This window comes from Geotrypetes seraphini, chromosome 10 (assembly GCF_902459505.1).
Source record: "Geotrypetes seraphini chromosome 10, aGeoSer1.1, whole genome shotgun sequence".
Lineage (NCBI taxonomy): Eukaryota > Metazoa > Chordata > Amphibia > Gymnophiona > Dermophiidae > Geotrypetes > Geotrypetes seraphini.
Genome location: NC_047093.1, coordinates 47,223,869 through 47,242,623, shown reverse-complemented (window position 1 = coordinate 47,242,623; position 18,755 = coordinate 47,223,869).

The window sequence follows — 18,755 nt, the reverse complement described above, 5'->3', positions numbered from 1 at the left end:
TCTGTGATATTCTTTTTTTTGTTGTTGTTGTTCTATGTAGGAGTTTCTTCTGGTATGTAAAATTATACTGCCTTGAACCCAAAAATCTGCTTCTGAATAACCCACTATCATTAAATTCAGTAGTGATTCCATTTATTTTACCTACTCTTGGTGTCAGATTGTCTGATAGCAGCTTCATCTTTATGTTTAGTTTTCTGAGGAAGGATGATGACTGCACAATTCACCTCTCAAATCACTTCTGTTTTCAAACATGACTGAGCAGAACAGTCAGTGGAGCTGCTGGAATATCTCTTAACTCCCTTTGTGGATGATACCATAATCTGCAATAGAGTGACCCCTAATGGTGTGGATAATATGAGGAAGGACCTAACGAAGTTTCAGAAATGGTCTGAAATTTGGCAGCTAAGATTGCTAAGAAATGCAAGGTCATGCATTTGGGTTGCAAAAATTCAAGGGAACAGTATAGTTTAGTGCAGGGGTAGGCAATTTCGGTCCTCGAGAGCCGGAGCCAGGTCAGGTTTTCAGGATATCCACAATAAATATACATGAGATAGATTTGCATCTCAAGGAGGCAGTGCATGCAAATCCATCTCATACATATTCATTGTGGCTATCCTAAAACCTGACCTGGCTCTGGCTCTCGAGGACCAGAATTGCCTACCCCTGGTTTAGTGGGTGAAGAACATTTGTGCATGAAAGAGAAGCGGAACTTGAATGTGATAGTACTGTGTTTCCCCGAAAATAAGACTGTCATATTAATTTTGGGTCCAAAAAACACACTCGGGCTTATTTTCGAGGCTGTCTTATTTTTTGGGTGTACAACGATCATCTCTCACCCATCCCCTTGTGCAGCATCTTTCTATCCCTCCCTCCCGTGCAGCAGAACCCCGAAAGCAATTTCATTGTGTTGTGTTAGATCTAATCTAAGCCTTCTATGCCACATTTTCCCTATAAAATAGAGCTTTAAATGGTTAACAATTAAACAAATTACAGATCATCCTTAAATAAACTGAATTTCAGATGTCATAACATTTCTGAACTCAAAAAGTCTTGAGATCTTTGTGGAACAGATAATATGAAGCCATTCCCCCCTGTTCAGCAGAACACCAAAGACCCCGCCAACCCATCCCCCTGCGCAGAATTTTTCCATCTCTCCCTCCCATGCCCCCATGCAGCAGAACCCTGCCGAACCTCCCACGAGGCCGATATACATCCATTCCAAACAGCGGCGGCGGCAGCACTGAACAGGCTGCTTCGCGGCCTTCCACGCCGGGGCCTTCCCTGTGCCATGTCACTGATGACATCATCTGTCATGTGGCAGAGGGAAGGCCCAGACGGGGAAGGCTGCAAAGCAGCCTGTTCAGTGCTGCCACCATTGCTATTTGGAACGGAGGTATGTCGGCCTTGTGGGAGGTTCGGCGGGGTTCTGCTGCGTGGGATGGGGATGCTGCACAAGGGGATGGGTGAGAGGGGAGGAAAGATGTTGCACCGGGGGGGGGAGGGGGAGAAAGCACTGCCACTGGTGAATTGGGGAGTGTCGGGGACATTCGGGAGGGGCTTTGAGGGTCAATTGAACTAGGGCTTATTTTTGGGGTAGGGCTAATATTAGGACCTACCCCAAAAATCATGCTAGGGCTTATTTTCAGGGAAAATTTTATTTTCGGGGAAACACGGTATGTGATGATCTTAAGGTGGCCAAACAGGTTGAAAAGATAATGGTGAAAGCTAGAAGGATGGGTGCATAGGAAGAGGTATGGCCAGTAGGAAAAAGGAGGTATTGATGTCCTTGTATAACAGTAGTCTCAAACTCGAACCCTTTGCAGGGCCACATTATGGATTTGTCGGTACTTGGGGGGCCTCAGAAAAAAAGAGTTAATGTCTTATTAAAGAAATGACAATTTTGCATGAGGTAAAACTCTTTATAGTTTATAAATCTTTTCTTTTGGCTAAGTCTTAATAATAATATTGTAATTTATAGCTAAAGAGACATATGATCAAGAAACTGTTTTATTTTATTTCTGTGATTATGATAAACATACCGAGGGCCTCAAAATAGTACCTGGCGGGCTGCATGTGGCCTCCGGGCCGCGAGTTTGAGACCACTTTTGTATAAGACTCTGGTGAAGCCTCATTTAGAATATTGTGGACAATTCTGGAGGCTGCACCTTCAAAAATATATAAACAGGATAGAATCGGTCCAGAGGAAGGCTGCTAAAATGGTTGGTGGTCTTCATCATAAGGCTCCATGGCCTCCTTCTGTTCCCTCCTCCCAGAGCAAAGCATGATTGCTGTCTGCCCCCAGCACACCCCTCCCTCCAAAGCAGCCCCCTTTCCCTCTTCCCCCTGTTGTGCCATGCCTGCCTGCTCCGTGGCCCCCTTCTGTTCCCCCCTCCCAGAGCAAAGCATGATTGCTGTCTGCCCCCAGCACACCCCTCCTCCCAAAGCAGCCCCCTTTCCCTCTCCTCCTGGCCCCCTGTTGTGCCATACCTGCCTGCTCTGCTGCTGCTGCCACCGCTGCTGCTATTCTTCAAAGCAGCCTGCTGAGGATCGCCAGCCGGCTGTAGCAAACCTCGCAGGCCACTCTCCACTTCGGTAGCACATTCCCTCTGATGCACGGGATCACGTCAGAGGGTACGTGCTACCGAGGTGGAGAGCGGCCTGCGAGATTCGCTACAGCCGGCAATCCTCAGCAGGCTGCTTTGAAGAGGAGGGCAGACAACGCAAGGCGGGAGGGGGAAGTAGCCGGTGTGTTCGAAAATGGAATTCTGCATGGAGGGACATTTCATGCTGTCAGGGAACATGCCATCGTAAGTGCTCATGAGTGCTTAGGGTTTTATTATAGAAGATATTATAATTTAATTTTTACATCATAGACGTATTGTAAAGTAAGTATGAGTTATGTTATTTATATAGTGTGATTTTTTTTTTCTTCTCCCTTTCTATTTTTAATGGAGTTCCTTTCATCATTTTAATTGGATTATTTTGTTAACCGCTTTCATCCTATTTGGCAATTTAAGCGGTATATAAAGAATTTTAATAAACAAACTATAGAAGTTTTTGCAACATGTTACTGAATAGTACCTATTATCCCCAAATTCTGTGTACGACCCCATAAGTTGTATGCACAAATTAGTGCATACAGCTGATTTGCACATAAAACTTAATTGTTTAACAAGCCCAATCAGTGCTAATTGGCAATGAACACCTCATAATTGATGGTTATTGGCACTAATTAGAAGTTAGGCACACAACTTGGACCCAGATTCACTAACTTGCCCGATCGGGCCCGATCCGGGCAGGTCCGACAAATTCAGGAAAGACAAATATGCAGATGGGATCGATCGGAAGAACGTCCCCATCTGCCTGCAGGGATCGCTGTTGTGCGATCCGCGCACATGCACAGACCATCTGTAGATGGTCTGCACACGCCCGTCTGAGCCAGGGCTGTTTTGTTTTGGTTTTTTAAAAACTTTTATTGAACAGACCCTGCTTTTGCAGCAACAGCAGTTCTAGGGTGATTCAGCAGACTAGCATGGCACCCTTCTGAACTAGGGCACACCTACTATGAGCCACAATGCCAAGGAAGCACAATAGAAAAATAACTTTTTAAAAAAAAATTGTTTTTAGCCCTGTAAGCCCATGGTTTTAACCCGCGGGTTAAAACCACGGGCTCGCAGGCCAGGGAAGGGCAGTAGAGATTTGGGGAAGATTGGGGCAGAGCAGGGCGGCATTCAGCTCAGAGCGAAAGAGGTTCCGCATCCCCACAAGTTCATTGGAAATTTCCAGGTAGCTCAAGTGATTAGAAAGTGTGCCAGGAAAAAGACTCCAGGCAGACACTGCCATATGTTGAGTTTTCTTTATAGTTAAGTGTGCATCAGTGCAGAGCAGGGTGGCATGCGGGGCGAGCAGGCAGGACAGAGAGCAGGGCTTCCAGTTGGAAAGACGTTTTCGACTGGTCCCCAGCAGTCGCTTCTTCAGTTGATCGGCCAGCCCAGTCGGATTGGATTGATTGTATTGTGAATTGCGTCCCTGCCTACTTTGTATGCGTTTCACCTCATGCGAAGGGAAAGCTACAATTCCTAAAGCTAAACATTGTCACCTACTGGTTTTTAGTAGAGATTGCACTTATTTCTAATGTGATTTGTACACATTTTCAAGAGAATTGTACAAAGCAAAGTATAACTGATTCAATGAAAACAATCAAAACTGAATGACATCAATGACAAATAAAATAACAATGAGAATATCCTCTTCTCTGTATACAAAATTCTTTTGTTGAGGAAGCACATTCCTACACAATATCAAATACAGCACCCATGCCTGAGACACTCCCTAATCCCCCTACTTATCCTGGTGTCTGATTAGATTGTAAGCTCTACTGAGTAGGGACTCTCTTGAATGTTTTAATGTTCAGTGCTGTGTATGTCTAGCAGCACTACAGAAATGATACGTAGAAGTAGTAGTAGCAAATACACTCCCTCCTCCTTATAAAACAAGATAAGGAGAAAATCTACAAACTAAATAGTCAAGCTGTAGCCTTTTCAAAAGCCACATACTTGTTCAAAAATGTTGGGTCTGATAATAGAACATTCCAAAAAATGGTAGCCCTTTGATGAAGGAGCATATATGAAGTAGAATGATGTACAGCCTTTGTTCTATTGCTTAACTTGTGCAACAACTGTTTTTGCCAAATGCTACACACCCTCATCGTGCCACCCTTGTATGTATTTAATAATTATAACCCCCTTTTACTAAGGCGTGCTAGTTGATGTAGTGTGCGCTAAATGCTAACGTGCCCATAGAATATAATGGACACATTAGCATTTAGCGTGCACTAAATCGGCTAGCGCGCCTTAGTAAAAGGACCCCTATGATTTAAAACTATTTAAAAAAACAGTGAAAGACAGTGAAAAAGTCATAATATTTCTACCAATGTGTCCCTAAATGATACACAGTCTAAAGCAGGGATCTCAAAGTCCCTCCTCGAGGGCCGCAATCCAGTCGGGTTTTCAGGATTTCCCTAATGAATATGCATTGAAAGCAGTGCAAGCACATAGATCTCATGAATATTCATTGGGGAAATCCTGAAAACCTGACTGGATTCCGGCCCTCAAGGAGGGACTTTGAGACCCCTGGCTAAAGTATGAAACTTTTCAACAGAAGCTGAAATGTATAATGAACTTATCTTTGCTGAGCTGTCGGCATTTCAAAGAGATGTCAGCATAGCTGATTGTTTGACAGATTTTCTTGTAATTAACTCTCACTTTTTTAGGGGCCGCAAAAGCTAGTTCTGCTGAGCTGGGTTTCGGGACTAACCCCTTCATCAGGAACCTTGCAGTTCTTAAATTTTGACCTTGAGAGAACTCAAAATAATGAATGGCGGAAATATGTGCACTCCCGGTAAGAACCCGTGCCCGAAAGGAAGGAATACTGAGCCATCGCCTTTCAACGTTTCTCCCAATGATGGATTGATGGATGATTAGATTGATATTTATAGAATCATATCTAGCGGCGCCTAAGAGAACTCAAGGGCCTCTCCATTAGGCCATCTTTTCTCTCACCTAGTTTGGCGGCACCTATGTCAGACATCTAACAACGCTTAAGTCAACCACACCTATTCTTCACCCATAATCACGCCTACTCTTTAACATAGGCATCTCTAGGCGTTGGTTGGTGCTTCCACGTAGGCGTTGCTAGGCACCTTAAGAGTTTGTTGCCAAACTCTTAAATTGAGGTTTATTTTTTGTATTGGTTGAAAACTGGCGTAATCAATTACCTCGCCAATTAAAAAAATAAAGCTCAACGCTGATCCCAAACTTAGTCGTAACTAGGCGGCCATGATTAGGGCACCTAGCAGTGCCTAAATGGGCACTGTTTATAAAATATGGCTGTTAGTGCCACCTAAACAGTGTTAGGTGTCATAGCTTTTAGGTGCTTTTAGGATTTTCTTGGCTTAAATGCCTATGCCTAAGCATGTGCCTAAGTCTACCGCTAACCATGCCCACTTTTAGGTAGGCACTTTGGACTAGGCACATATCAAGTTGTGTGCCTAACTTTCAATTAAGTCCAATTAACATCAATTGTCATATCCTACGATTTGTCTTCCTACCAATTGTCTTCCTACCATTTGTCGGGATCCTACATCTACCAATGGCCCTATTTTGTTAGAAATGTCAAAATTAAAAATCTAGTTAGTCAAATCTTAAAATAGGATTTGAGAACGACATTAATTCTGAATTCTTCAATTTCCAAGAAAAATGACTTGGAAACCAGAAAACTCATAAGCTTACATGAGCTTTCAGTCTGTGTTTTGTTAGAAATAAGAAAACACTCTATTTTAGGTAGAGAAAGTTCCATGTCTATGCCAGTGCTCTGTAATGCTAGAACATGAAATTCGGAATTTGGAACATTTAATTACTTGGTTAGCAACAAGAATTTCAAGCACAAACTCAGAGAAAAGCACACTGGTTTATTTGTCAATGTGTGAAGAACAAGGAGCTTAATATTTGAAAACCAAAATAGAAGGTACCAGCTGGCTTCCTCAGAGGAACACATTGCAAACTGGGGCAATTTTTGTTGCTTTTTTTTAAATCAAGTGCACTGCCTGATTTTTTTTAATAAAGGATATTTTTAAAAATCTGTTTTATATTTCTAGGTTAGCTGTTGGGTTATTTTCTGTGGTGAAAGCAGTTAGCTTAACAGGGTTTAAAAAAGGGTTGTATAATTTCCTATAAGAAAAGTCATAGAAATATAGAAACAGAGAAAACTGAAGGCAGATAAAGACCATATGGCCCATCTGGTCTGCCCAACCATGCCATCTATTATCTCCCCCTCTCCCTTAGAGATCCTCAAGCCATTATTGAGATGGACTTGGAAAAAGTCATAAGCAACAAAAATCTGCTTTAGTCTTTTGGGATTTTGTCAGAACCTGTGTTGGTCACTGTTGAGAACTGGATAGTGGGCTTGATAGACCTTTGGTCTGTCCAGTACATGGATGCTGATGTTCTTATGAACTTAATAAATAGCTAAGAGACAAGTGCAGTTTAGATATATAAACTGGCAAGAGTGGTGATAAGTAAACAAATGGCTAAATTTAAGGCAAATTATATGTACAGTCGAATAAGGGATGTAGGTAAAAGATATGTGGCCAGATAGCGATGTGAATTAAATAGATTCAGTGGTTAGAACTACAGCCTCAGCACCCTGAGGCTTTGGGTTCAAATCCCATGCTGCTCCTTGTGACCCTGGGCAAGTCACTTAATTCCCCGTTGCCTCAGGTACATTAGATAGAATGTGAGCCCACCGGGACAGATAGGGGAAAATGTTTGAATGTAAACTACTTAGGGACTCATAATCAAAATAGAAATACGTCTAAAAACCCGCCCATATTGGCACTTGGATCACCTGGGTACTTAGACATATTCAGAGACTTTTAGGCCTCTGAATCCTGCTGTGCGCCCAGAGCTGAAAGGGGCATTTTTGAAGGAGTGGTTAGGGCATGATGTGGGCTGACCTAGACTTAGTCGTGCTGCAGGGATAATTGAAAGTTTGACGAGGATGCCTGGATGGAACTTATACATTGTGACTTAAGCGATCTAAAAACAGGTCTAAGTGCCCAAAAGGTATCCAAAGTGACCAGATAACCACTGCAGACACAAAATACAGACCCACATACACTCCCGGTGATCACTGACCCCCCCCCCCTAAAAATCAGAATAAAACGTACATATCTGCCTCCAGAACATCAGCACCTGGCATAGGAAAGCCTAGTAGAGCTGCACAGAGGTGGCTTAAGTAGTCTGGGGGGTGGGCTAGTGAACCATAGAGAGGAGGACCCAGACCCATAAGCCACTCTAACTACTGTATTCATGGTGAAAAATGTGAGTCCCCCAAACCCCCCAAAACCCTACTGTACTGCCATATAGGTGGCACTTGCAGCCATAAGGGCTATTGGGGTTGTAGACAGGTGGGTATAGTAGGTTTTGGGGGACTCACCATGACTTGCTATAAATACTAAAAATAAATAAATAGATAAAATATTTCCTTAAGACAATTTGATTGGGAGGGGGTAGTTAATGAAAGTGTTTTATGACCTCTAACACATATTATTTGCCCCTCAACACATGATAAAAGGCAATAATATGTGTTCTATTACCAAAACACACATAACAATAAGTTCCATGGGACATGCATTCAAAATACCTCATCACTATGTAAATCAAGGTGAGTTGTAGTGAACACTGCAAGCCATGTTATTTCTGTAAAAATACTTCCAGCAAAAAGGGAGCATCAGGTTGTAAAGCCATATTCCAGTGCTCCAGGCCTACTTCTTAAATGGACCAGACAGTAGTAATCCTTGCCCCCCCCCCCCCACACACACACACATGAGTGCCCCTCACTCCCATAGGCTTCTCAGGTAGGACAGGATCAATCCCTACTCTCTCCTGCCCATTCCGGTTCTGGGTTCAAATGGCACTTATGACCTCTACTGGTAGTCTAACCTTACTTCCACTTAGAGTTATCATATGGCTCCAGAAAAAGGAGAACAGATTGAGACATCAGGGTTTTGCTTCCGTTGCTTTCAGTGGAGTACAACCCAGATGCTTCAATCTGGCCTCCTTACTTCCATTGTTTTCAATGGAAGTAAAACCTGGATGTCTCAATCTGTCCTCTTTTTTCTGGAGCCATTTGTAACCCTACTATTGCTAGTAGTCAGGTTTCTGTATAAGGGTCTTGCTTGCCCTTATATGGTAGCCTGACTCTTAGTGGTAGTGCTGTGAGACCACCACTAGGGGTTATCAGCACCATTTTGCTCCTGGCACTGGATGGGAAGAAGTGAGTGGAGATTGTTCCTGCTCCAAACACCCCCTCCCAGGATTAACCAGATAGGCCCAGGGGGGCCTAAGGGGAGGTGGAGTGGGGGGGGGAGATGGTGAACAGGGGAAAACTTGGAGGACCCTGTAGGCAGAAGGTAATTGGAGGCTGAGAGCTGGGAGGCATGGAAGGGGAGCTCTGAGTTGAAGGATAATGGGGTGAGGGGGTCTGGCCAAGAGGGGGAACATTGGAGTGGAAAATCACTACCGCTAAGTGGCTAAGGAGCACAGAGAGTGGTAGAAAACTGGAATGCTCTTCCGGAGTCTGTTATAGGGGAAAACACCCTCCAGGGATTGAAGACAAAGTTGGACAAATTCCTGCTAAACTGGAACATACGCAGGTGAGGCTGGACTCATTTAGAGCACTGGTCTTTGACCTGGGGGCCTCCGTGTGAGCGGACTGCTGGGCATGATGGACCAGCAGTGGCAATTCTTATGTTCTTTGAGGCCCTGTGCTCCCAGGATGAAAAAATTACTCTGCTTGTGAAATTCATCCCAAGATGTACCAAGAAAGTGCCTGTGGTACTGAGCAACTGCAGGTTAAATCACTCCTATGTGAAATTAAGGTACGATAAAAGTATGACTTTATGCATTTTATCAACTACCTTCTCAATGACCACAACTACGGATGAACCAATTGATTCACTTTCAGTTGGAGTAAAGCACAGTTTGGGGCTGGAATCTGAGTTTTGAAATAAAGTCGTCCTTCATTATTTTTGTGTCAAGAATCATATAATCATACGAAAATAAAAAGACAGAAACTTCCTGCAAGGGTAGATTGCTTTGAAACATCAGAGGGGGGGGGGAGGTACAATCACAAGTTACTGGAACAGAACATTTCTATTCAAGAACCTAACCTTTGTAAGCTAGATATTCTTCATACAAATATTATAGCAGCAATTAAATATAACCACCAGCTTTTCCTTTTCTTTTTTAGATGAATGTTATATAAAGCTTGCTACGCAATATTCAAATCACTATGCTTAAAGAGAAACTCTTGAGTTGGATCCAGAACTTCCCAAAGGAAGATTACGTTGACATTTTATTTAACTTTATTGTTCTATTCATTGGTAAGTAGTGTGCCAACTGTTAAGAAAAAGGTTTGAAGAGACATATTCTCGGTTTTACATACCGTATTTTTTGCTCTATAAGACGCACTTTTTTCCCAAAAAAAGTGGGCGGAAATAAGGGTGCATCTTATGAAGTGAATATACACACACACAAAACCCCCCCGAATTGAGCAGCCATTCAGAAGTGGCGCCTGCCCACCAGCAGCGTGCTCAGGTATTTGGTTCAGAATGGGGTTTTTTCTTGTTTTCCTTCTCTAAATCTGGGGTGCGTCTTATGGTGAGGTGCATCTTATGGAGCAAAAAATACGGCATATATTACGTACAGCCTAAGGAACAGGTATTAATATACCCAACACCAAATAAACAATTCAGAAAACATGGTTTTGCAACTCAACGTGGTCTCTTGTTTGGTTGATGCTTTGGCTTTTGATTTGATATAGCATTATAACTGCATGAGGAAGAATGGCTCAATAGGAGGAAGAACTGCCCTGAGTATTACATGCTGCATATAATGCTCTGTGTCCTTTTAAAGAACATTTTTCAAAACTACAGTAATTACCAAGGAAAACTGCAATCTAGGCATGTAAACCTGGTTGTCTGATACTTATCAGTCAATATGGCCAAATATGCATGCATCAGCCTACAACATGTAGATCTTAAGCCACATAAGTGTTCCAGGGAAGCATGTGTTTTCAGCAGACATGGAAAATAACACGTAGATACAATACAATACATTTCTTATATTCTGGGAATTTCCAGATCCCTTGTTTGTCATGGATTACAATAAAGACACCAATCAGTCACTAGGAATTTATAACATAAAATGAAAATTACATTATTAGAATTCTTATAGCCCACAACCTCTTTCATCCCAGCAATTCAACCTCCCCTCTTCTCAATCTAATCTAATCTAATACACAATTTATTAATTACACTATACTAAAAAGGTTCAAGGTGATTCATATTCAAAGAGGCCGTAAAATCTATGGGAAAATACAAATGCAATCAATAATTAAAATATCATCATACCATGAATATTACAAGAAGTCATATAAAAAAGTTTTTCCATTTTTACGAAACCTTAAGTAATTGATATCCTAATGTGACCAGGTAGTTTATTCCAAATTGTAATAGCAGCGTAAGCAAACGAAGAGTTGATTCTGTCGTTTATACCGTACTCCTGTAATCTGTGGAAAATGTAGTAATAAAGTACAACATAATATCTACAAATATTCAACACTGGGAACAGCAATTGAAGTTTATACTTCGACTTTACATCTCACCCACACGAGCTTACAGGATGGGCATTTCTCAGAGTCATCGCTGCCCTAAATGTTCTCAAACCAATGCATCCTTGGGCCATATGTTTTGGTCTTGCCCTGGTGTTTTTCAGTTTTGGCTTCGTTTGGGTTCTTATATTTCCGTTCTTTGGGGTCGGCGGTGGTCTCCGACCCCTAGAGCGCTTTTTGGATTCTACAATGTTGTCTCTCCAAAACCTAAAAGGCCTTTCAGCTTTTTTGGCTCGAGCTATACTACTTGGCAAAAAGGCTATACTTACACAGTGGCTGGCAAGTGATGCCCCGACTTATAGTCAATGGAAATCATTGATGATCATACATGCCTCCTTGGAACGTAGACATTTTATTGATCTTGACTCTGGACCGGGGCGCAAATTTACTGTGATTTGGGAGCGATTTTGGATGGCCCGGAGTAGACTTTTGAACTCCTAATTCCCTTTTTTTTTTGCTTTCTTTTATTCAGGGATTTTCTGTTTAGGTTTTTGTTGGGGGGGTGGGGGTTGGGAGGGGTGCTTTGGATTCTGTGCAATTATGTCTGTATTCTGCATTGTTTTACTACGGTTGTTGTTGTTTTTTGCACATTGAAATTGAATAAACATATTTAAACATAAAGTACCACATAATCTGGTGGAAGAATAATGCAAATGAGAGAAAAAGCAAAATCAGATTATCTGAATAGACATAGCAATATAACATCTCATAATACAGACGCACTGACTTTTACAATTCTTTATTCCAACTAAATACATTTTTTCTAACTTTCATCGGACAGCAGTTTAGTGAATCGGGTCAGGGAACAGGAACGATCACAAAACCAGTAAAACTGGTTTGCGACCATTGTTACAGGATTGGTAAGTTTAGTGAATCTAGCCCTTAGAACATCCCAAGTAGATTACATTACAGTAGTCCAATTATGAAAGTAGTAGCAATTGAACAATCAGTCTGATTAGAGTATGACACAGGGACAAATTTTTCCCCGTTCCCATGGAAACTCATTTTCCCGTCTCATCTCCACGAGTCCTTTTCCTGTTCCTGCCCCATTCCTTCAAGCTCCGTTCTCATCTGTACAAGCATCAAACACTTTGAAATCATAAGTGTCCGAGGCTGGTGTAGTTAAGGCAGAGCTTACAGGAATGGGGTAGAAACAGGGACAGTGACAAAAATCACGGGGACAGGATGGGGAAATTGAGTTCCTGCGGGGACGGGGGATTTTTCCCCGTGTCATTCTCTAAGTCTGATAATATGAAATTCAACATATTTCCTAACTTAACTTAATTTCCTTAATAAAACATAAAGGAAGTTTTCACTATTTTTTCACCTGAATTTCCATAGACAACTGGTTATCTACCTGAAAACCCCAAATCCAGACAGATAGTGGTCAGAATTGATACAAAAAGGTTCAGTGGCCAAATGCGCTCAAGATTTCCAAGTAATAAAAATCTTTCCTCTGTTTAATTTTAGTTATTAAGATTATATCAACTATTCAGAACCCCAACGCTGGTGCTAGAGGCAATTATCGCCAGACTAGCGCTGCTGACATAGAAACATGATGGCAGATAAAGGCCAAATGGCCCATCTAGTCTGCCCATCTGCAATAACCATTATCTCTTTCCCTCTCTCTGAGAGATCCCATGTGCCTATCCCAGGCCATCTTGAATTCAGACACAGTCTCTGTCTCCACCATCTCTTCTGAGAACTGTTCCATGCATCTACCACCCTTCTTGTAAAAAGGCATTTCCTTAGATTACTCCGGAGCCTATCACCTCTTAACTTCATTCTATGCCCTCTCATTGCAGAGTTTCCTTTCAAATGAAAGAGTCTCAACTCATGCACATTTACCTTATGTAGGTATTTAAACATCCCTATCATATCTCCCCTCTCCTGCCTTTCCTCCAAAGTATACAGATTGAGATCTTTAAGTCTGTCCCCATATTCCTCATGATGAAGACCACGCACAGTTATAGTAGCCTTCCTTTGGACTGACTCCATCCTTTTTATATATTTTTGAAGGTGCGGCCTCCAGAATTGTACACAATATTCTAAATGAGGACTCACCATAGTCTTATACAAGGACATCAATACCTCCTTTTTCCTACTGGCCATACCTCTCCCTATGCAACCTAGCATCCTTTTAGCTTTCGCCGTCACCTTTTCAACCTGTATGGTTACCTTAAGATCATCACATACAATCACACCCAAGTCCCACTCTTCTGTCATGCACATAAGTTCTTCATCCCCTAAAATGTACTGTTCCCTCGGGTTTTTGCTGCCCAAATGCATGACCTTGCATTTCTTAGCATTACATTTTAGCTGCCAAAATTTCAGACCATTCTTCAAGCTTTGCCAGGTCTTTCTTCATGTGTTCAGAGGTCACCAGCACATGAAACAATGTGGGCACTGAAGAACAGTGCAAATATCATGTAAATATAGTCAAATGATGCTCAGATCAAATGCAGACCTATTCACAGGAATCCTAATACCAGCTCCGAGTTGGCATTAAGATAGGATTTCAAACAGGAAAGGGGCACCAGTGTAGACACACTTCAGCTGGAGGGATCCTAGCCCAACATTACAGCCATTCAGCTGGAGGGGGCACAGAACACAATGTTCCATGTGTTGATGTCATCTTCTGTCCCTCTTCTGGCCCATTGCCCCCTGGTTCCACCCTGCTGATCCTCCCACAGAGAGGCAAGTGATAAGACTTTCCCTTGGTATGGCACTGCAGAGTGGGAAACAGCTGGGGCTTGGGTAGCTAAGCACTGTGCCCCCCCTCAATCATCAGCAGTATGAGCTCCTCCTCCTCCTAGGCCACCAACACTGCTTCACTGATGAAAAAGGGACTGTTTTCTTCCCAGCTCCCCCGTTCCTCAGTTTGACTGGGCATGCGCACAAGAGCTTTGATTAGTGTTCAGCTTTTGTTTGCATGAGCCAGGCAGGTTCCGAAAAATAACTTTCTGATGCTTAAAACAAATAGCGCATATGATTTGCATGCTATTAGTGCTGAATATTAGGAAATTATTTTTCAGCGCAGGGATTCTGAGCATCGGTCTGTGAGTGCGCAATTTCATACCTAACTTTGGGCATGCCCAATTACTGTCAGTTAAGTGTGGAAATTAAAGTATTCTATAACTGTGTGCCAAACTCTTGCCCATGCCCTTGCCCTAGCCATGCCCTCTTTGGAGTTGCGCGCAAGGTAACAGACATAGGTTATAAGATGGGGGTGGGGAAGATCCAAGTATAACTTCTAATTACTGCCAGTTGGCACTTGTTAATACCAATAATTGATTGCTATCATTTATTTACCCAATTCGTGTATGCATGGATGGTTATGCTTATGTCTGTTGATTTGTTATCCGCAAAGAAAGCAATTTACATACACTAGTTTCAAAGAAAACATCTGCAAATCAAAATTGTGTGCCCACCCTTTAGGTGACTTATATAGAAACTGGGGGGATAATGTGTTTCAATTTTCATATCCATAGGAAGCAATGACCAAACTTTTGCAGTTTGATATGAAAACAAAGAAGAATCTGTTTATGTTTAAAACTACTTGGTGTAGGAGAGTTGAGCAAAAACTGAGATGTTCTATACCAGTGTAGGGGGTCAACAGTTGACGCAGAGCTAGAGGCAGTGAGATCTGGAGTGGCAGGAGTTATGGTCAAAGTGACAATCATCAGGAGTCTCAGGCAGTATCAGTGTTATTGTGCTGTGAGGAGAAGTTCGGAGTATTTTTAGATTTGAGATGCTTTCTGTTTTCACCCTCATGTCCACCTGGGAGATTATTAACGGTTTCAGCAAAATGCTTAACCACTCGAATCCCTTCTTTTGGAACATGAATTCAAGTTTTGGAGAAAACCGTTTAGGAACAGTGGTCTCGTCTCTCAGGCTTATGTAAGATTGAAAGATGAAAAATCTTTAGGAGATGCTGATGAAAGATATGACTTAGCTGGAGGCTAAACTGGAAAATTTTCAACAACTGGTGAAAAGACATAATTTATGTTTGAGTCATTTTCCCAAGATTAAAGATGTAACAGCTACTATGGGTATGCTAGAAAAACCTAAAGTTGGAAAAACTATGTGAACTGAAGTTTTTCTCACGAATTTGATTGTGCTTGAGCAGAAAATATTTTTAAAGCCGATCCTGGGGTTGCTCAAAGCCACTGATTACATAAAGCTCTGTTTTTCTTAAAATTTGCAATTATTTTTGCTTAATGGAGCAAATTTCTTGGTGTTATAGCTATACTTTTATGTTTTCACCCTCAGCAATTATACATTGATAAAAAGACATTTTATGACAAGTCTGTTTTATTGAAAAAGAACAATAAATCAGTACAGAAGTAACACTAGAGTCTCCAATATGCTTATTATAACAAGTGGGGTCGGATTCCTTACAACCCCACTAATACAGGGCTCCTTTTACTAAGCTGCGCTAACCCCACGCTACGTGCCAGAAACTAACGCCAGCTCAATTGTGACATCAGCATCTAGCGCACAACTCCACTCTCGAAAAAAATTCGCTGTTCTTCTTCAATTCGACCTCTCCGCAGCCTTCGATGTCGTTCACCACGACATCCTTATCTTCCAACTCTCCGAAATAGGCATAAGCTCCACAGTCCTTGACTGGTTCTCTAAATTCCTACGTTTCCGCTCCTACACCGTAAACACAAACGGCTCCTCATCCCCCGCCTGGAAGCCGAAATGTGGAGTCCCGCAAGGCTCACCCCTCTCTCCTATTCTTTTCAACATCTACATGTCCTCTCTGAAACTCCTTCATCTATCCCCCCTAGAAACTCTCTACTCCTATGCTGACGACATCCTCATCCTCCTCGAAACCGACGCGAACCTCTCGAACCTCACTGAGAACATCTCCACATGTATTACGAACCTCCAATCCTGGGCCCAATCTGTACAAATGAAACTGAATGAGTCCAAAACCAAACTCCTTTGGCTCGGCCCAATTTCAGATCATTTACCCACCTCCATCCCTCTACCTTCCGGCCCCACTCTTCATCTTGAGTTTTCAAGCAAAGTCCTAGGCATCATCTTAGACTCCTCTCTCTCCTTCAACGATCAACTCAATTCCCTAGTAAAAAAATGCTTCTTTAGCCTCCACATGTTAAGAAAAGTAAGATCTTGTTTTCATCATTCCCATTTCGCCATCCTCGTCCAATCCACCATCCTCTCTAGACTAGACTACTGCAACTCCATCTATATAAGCCTAACTAAGAAAAACCTCCATAGACTTCAGCTAATTCAAAACGCCGCTGCCAAGCTTATTTTCGCAAAGGGCAAGTTTGATCACGTTTCCCCACTCCTCTCCAAGCTTCACTGGCTCCCAGTATACTCCAGAGTCCTCTATAAATGTGCCTGCTTAGCCTTCAAGATTCTACATGGCGTCCTTCCCCCCGTTATCCCACTCTTTTGGAATTCATCAAACCCACTCTCTTCTAGACCCTCCCAAAAACTGAAACTATCTTTCCCGTCTATAAAAGGTATATCCCGCGCAGGAAAACTTGGAACATCCCTCCCCTTTAGAACCACTAAACTCTGGAACAACCTCTCATCCCCGCTCAGAAATTCTAGCTCCTTCCAAGCCTTCCGTAAACGCTTGAAAACTTGGCTTTTCTCAAAAATCTAATCTCCTCCCGTTCTCTAGTACCCTGCCCCTCTCTATCCTCTCTGTCCCTCTCCTATACCCCTTCTTTGTAATTCCTTTCCTCTTATCCTCTGTAAACCGTGCCGAGCTCTGCGCTTGCGGAGATGGTGCGGTATACAAACCTAATGGTTTAGTTTAGTTTAGTTTAGTAAAAGGAGCCCACAGTATTACAACCACAAAAGAAGAGACAAACATTCTCCTGTCATCAAATAATGATAAAAAGACATTTTATGCATAAAGAAAAACTTCAATTTGCACAGTTTTTCCAAAGTCAGGTTTTTCTGGACAATTCTAAAGGAAATGTTTCAGTGGGTATTTGATTGAAGTTCTCAAGGTTTCTCTTCAGGCGCTGCCCTCTCTTTCAGGAATGTACTAACTTCTCCATTTAAGAAAAGTGAGCCTGCTTAAAATGGATGACAACTTAGATTTAACAACTTCCCTAAAGATTTAAAAAGCTTGCCGTACTTTCTACTCTTTATGGGGTCCTTTTATCAAGCTGCGGTAGGGGTTTAACACGTGGAATACTGAGCAGGCGTTAGTTGTTTAGCCAGCCGCGGGGGGTTAGTGCATGACGAAATGTCCCACGCGCTAACCCCACCAGCGCGGCTTGATAAAAGGACCCCTAAGATGTGCTGATTATTAGCATATGCTAAACACTAACCCCTTCCCCCCCTTTTACTAAACTGCGATAGCGGTTATTATCGCAGGGAGCCTTGCTTAATGCTCCGCACTGCTGCCGACGCTCATAGGAACTCTGTGAAAGTCGAGAGCAGCGCTGCTCCCTGCGCTAATAACTGCTATCACGGTTTAGTAAAAGGGGGGGGGGGGGTAAGATATCCATAGTAACATAACAGCCTACTGAACATATTAGGTCCTGATTCTGTAAACGGCGCCTAAGACATAGGCACCTGACAATCTTTGCTTAGGTGCCATTTATAGAATCGTGTCTAGCAGCGCCTATAGGGGTCCTTTTATCAAGCTGCGGTAGGGGTTTAACACGCGTAATACTGCACGTTAAACCGCCTGCCACGCTAGCCGCTAATGCCTGCACTGAGCAGGCGTTAGTTTTTTAGCTGGCCGCGGAAGTTAGTGCATGATGAAATGTCCGACGCGCTAACCCCGCTAGCGCGGCTTGATAAAAGGATCCCATAGTGGCCTAGGCACCAGCAGGTGGCTGAACTGTAGGTGCCCCCTATTTATGCCAGGGTTTTCTTCACCTAAATACCTGTGCCTAAGTTAGGCGCCTAACATGCAAAACGCACACAAGATCGGCCCATGATCCACCCCCTAACCACACCTACTTCCTGGTAGGCACCTTGGGCTAGATGCCTACCAAATTAAACCCCCCCCTCTCCTTTTACTAAGTCGCAGTAGAGGTTACTACCATGGCCTGGAGTGCTAGAACGGTGGAGCATTTAGCACCCTGGGACACAGTAGAAACCTCTATCGTGGCTTAGTAAAAGAGAACCTAAGTGCCTACCACCCAATTAATTATACATTAAGCTAATTATAAAGCGCTAATTGCTTGTTATCAGGGCCGATTAAGCTTTTTAAATAATTAAGGGCTCCTTTTATCAAAAAGTGGTAGAGCTTTTTACTGCAAGCCATAGAGGTAGATGCTCCGACTCTCATAAGAATTGAATGAGCATCGAAGCATTTACCTTGCTGGCCTGCGTTAAAAAGCTCTACCGTGGTTTGATAAAAGGAGCCCTAAGTTAGGTGCTCTGATCTAGGTGCCTAACTTTAGGCGTCTATTATAGAATCGGGGTCTTAGTATGTGCTAACTGTTAGCGGATGCTAAATCGATTAGCGCACCTTAATAAAAGGACCCCCTTAGTTTCCTAGGCTTTAGAATTGG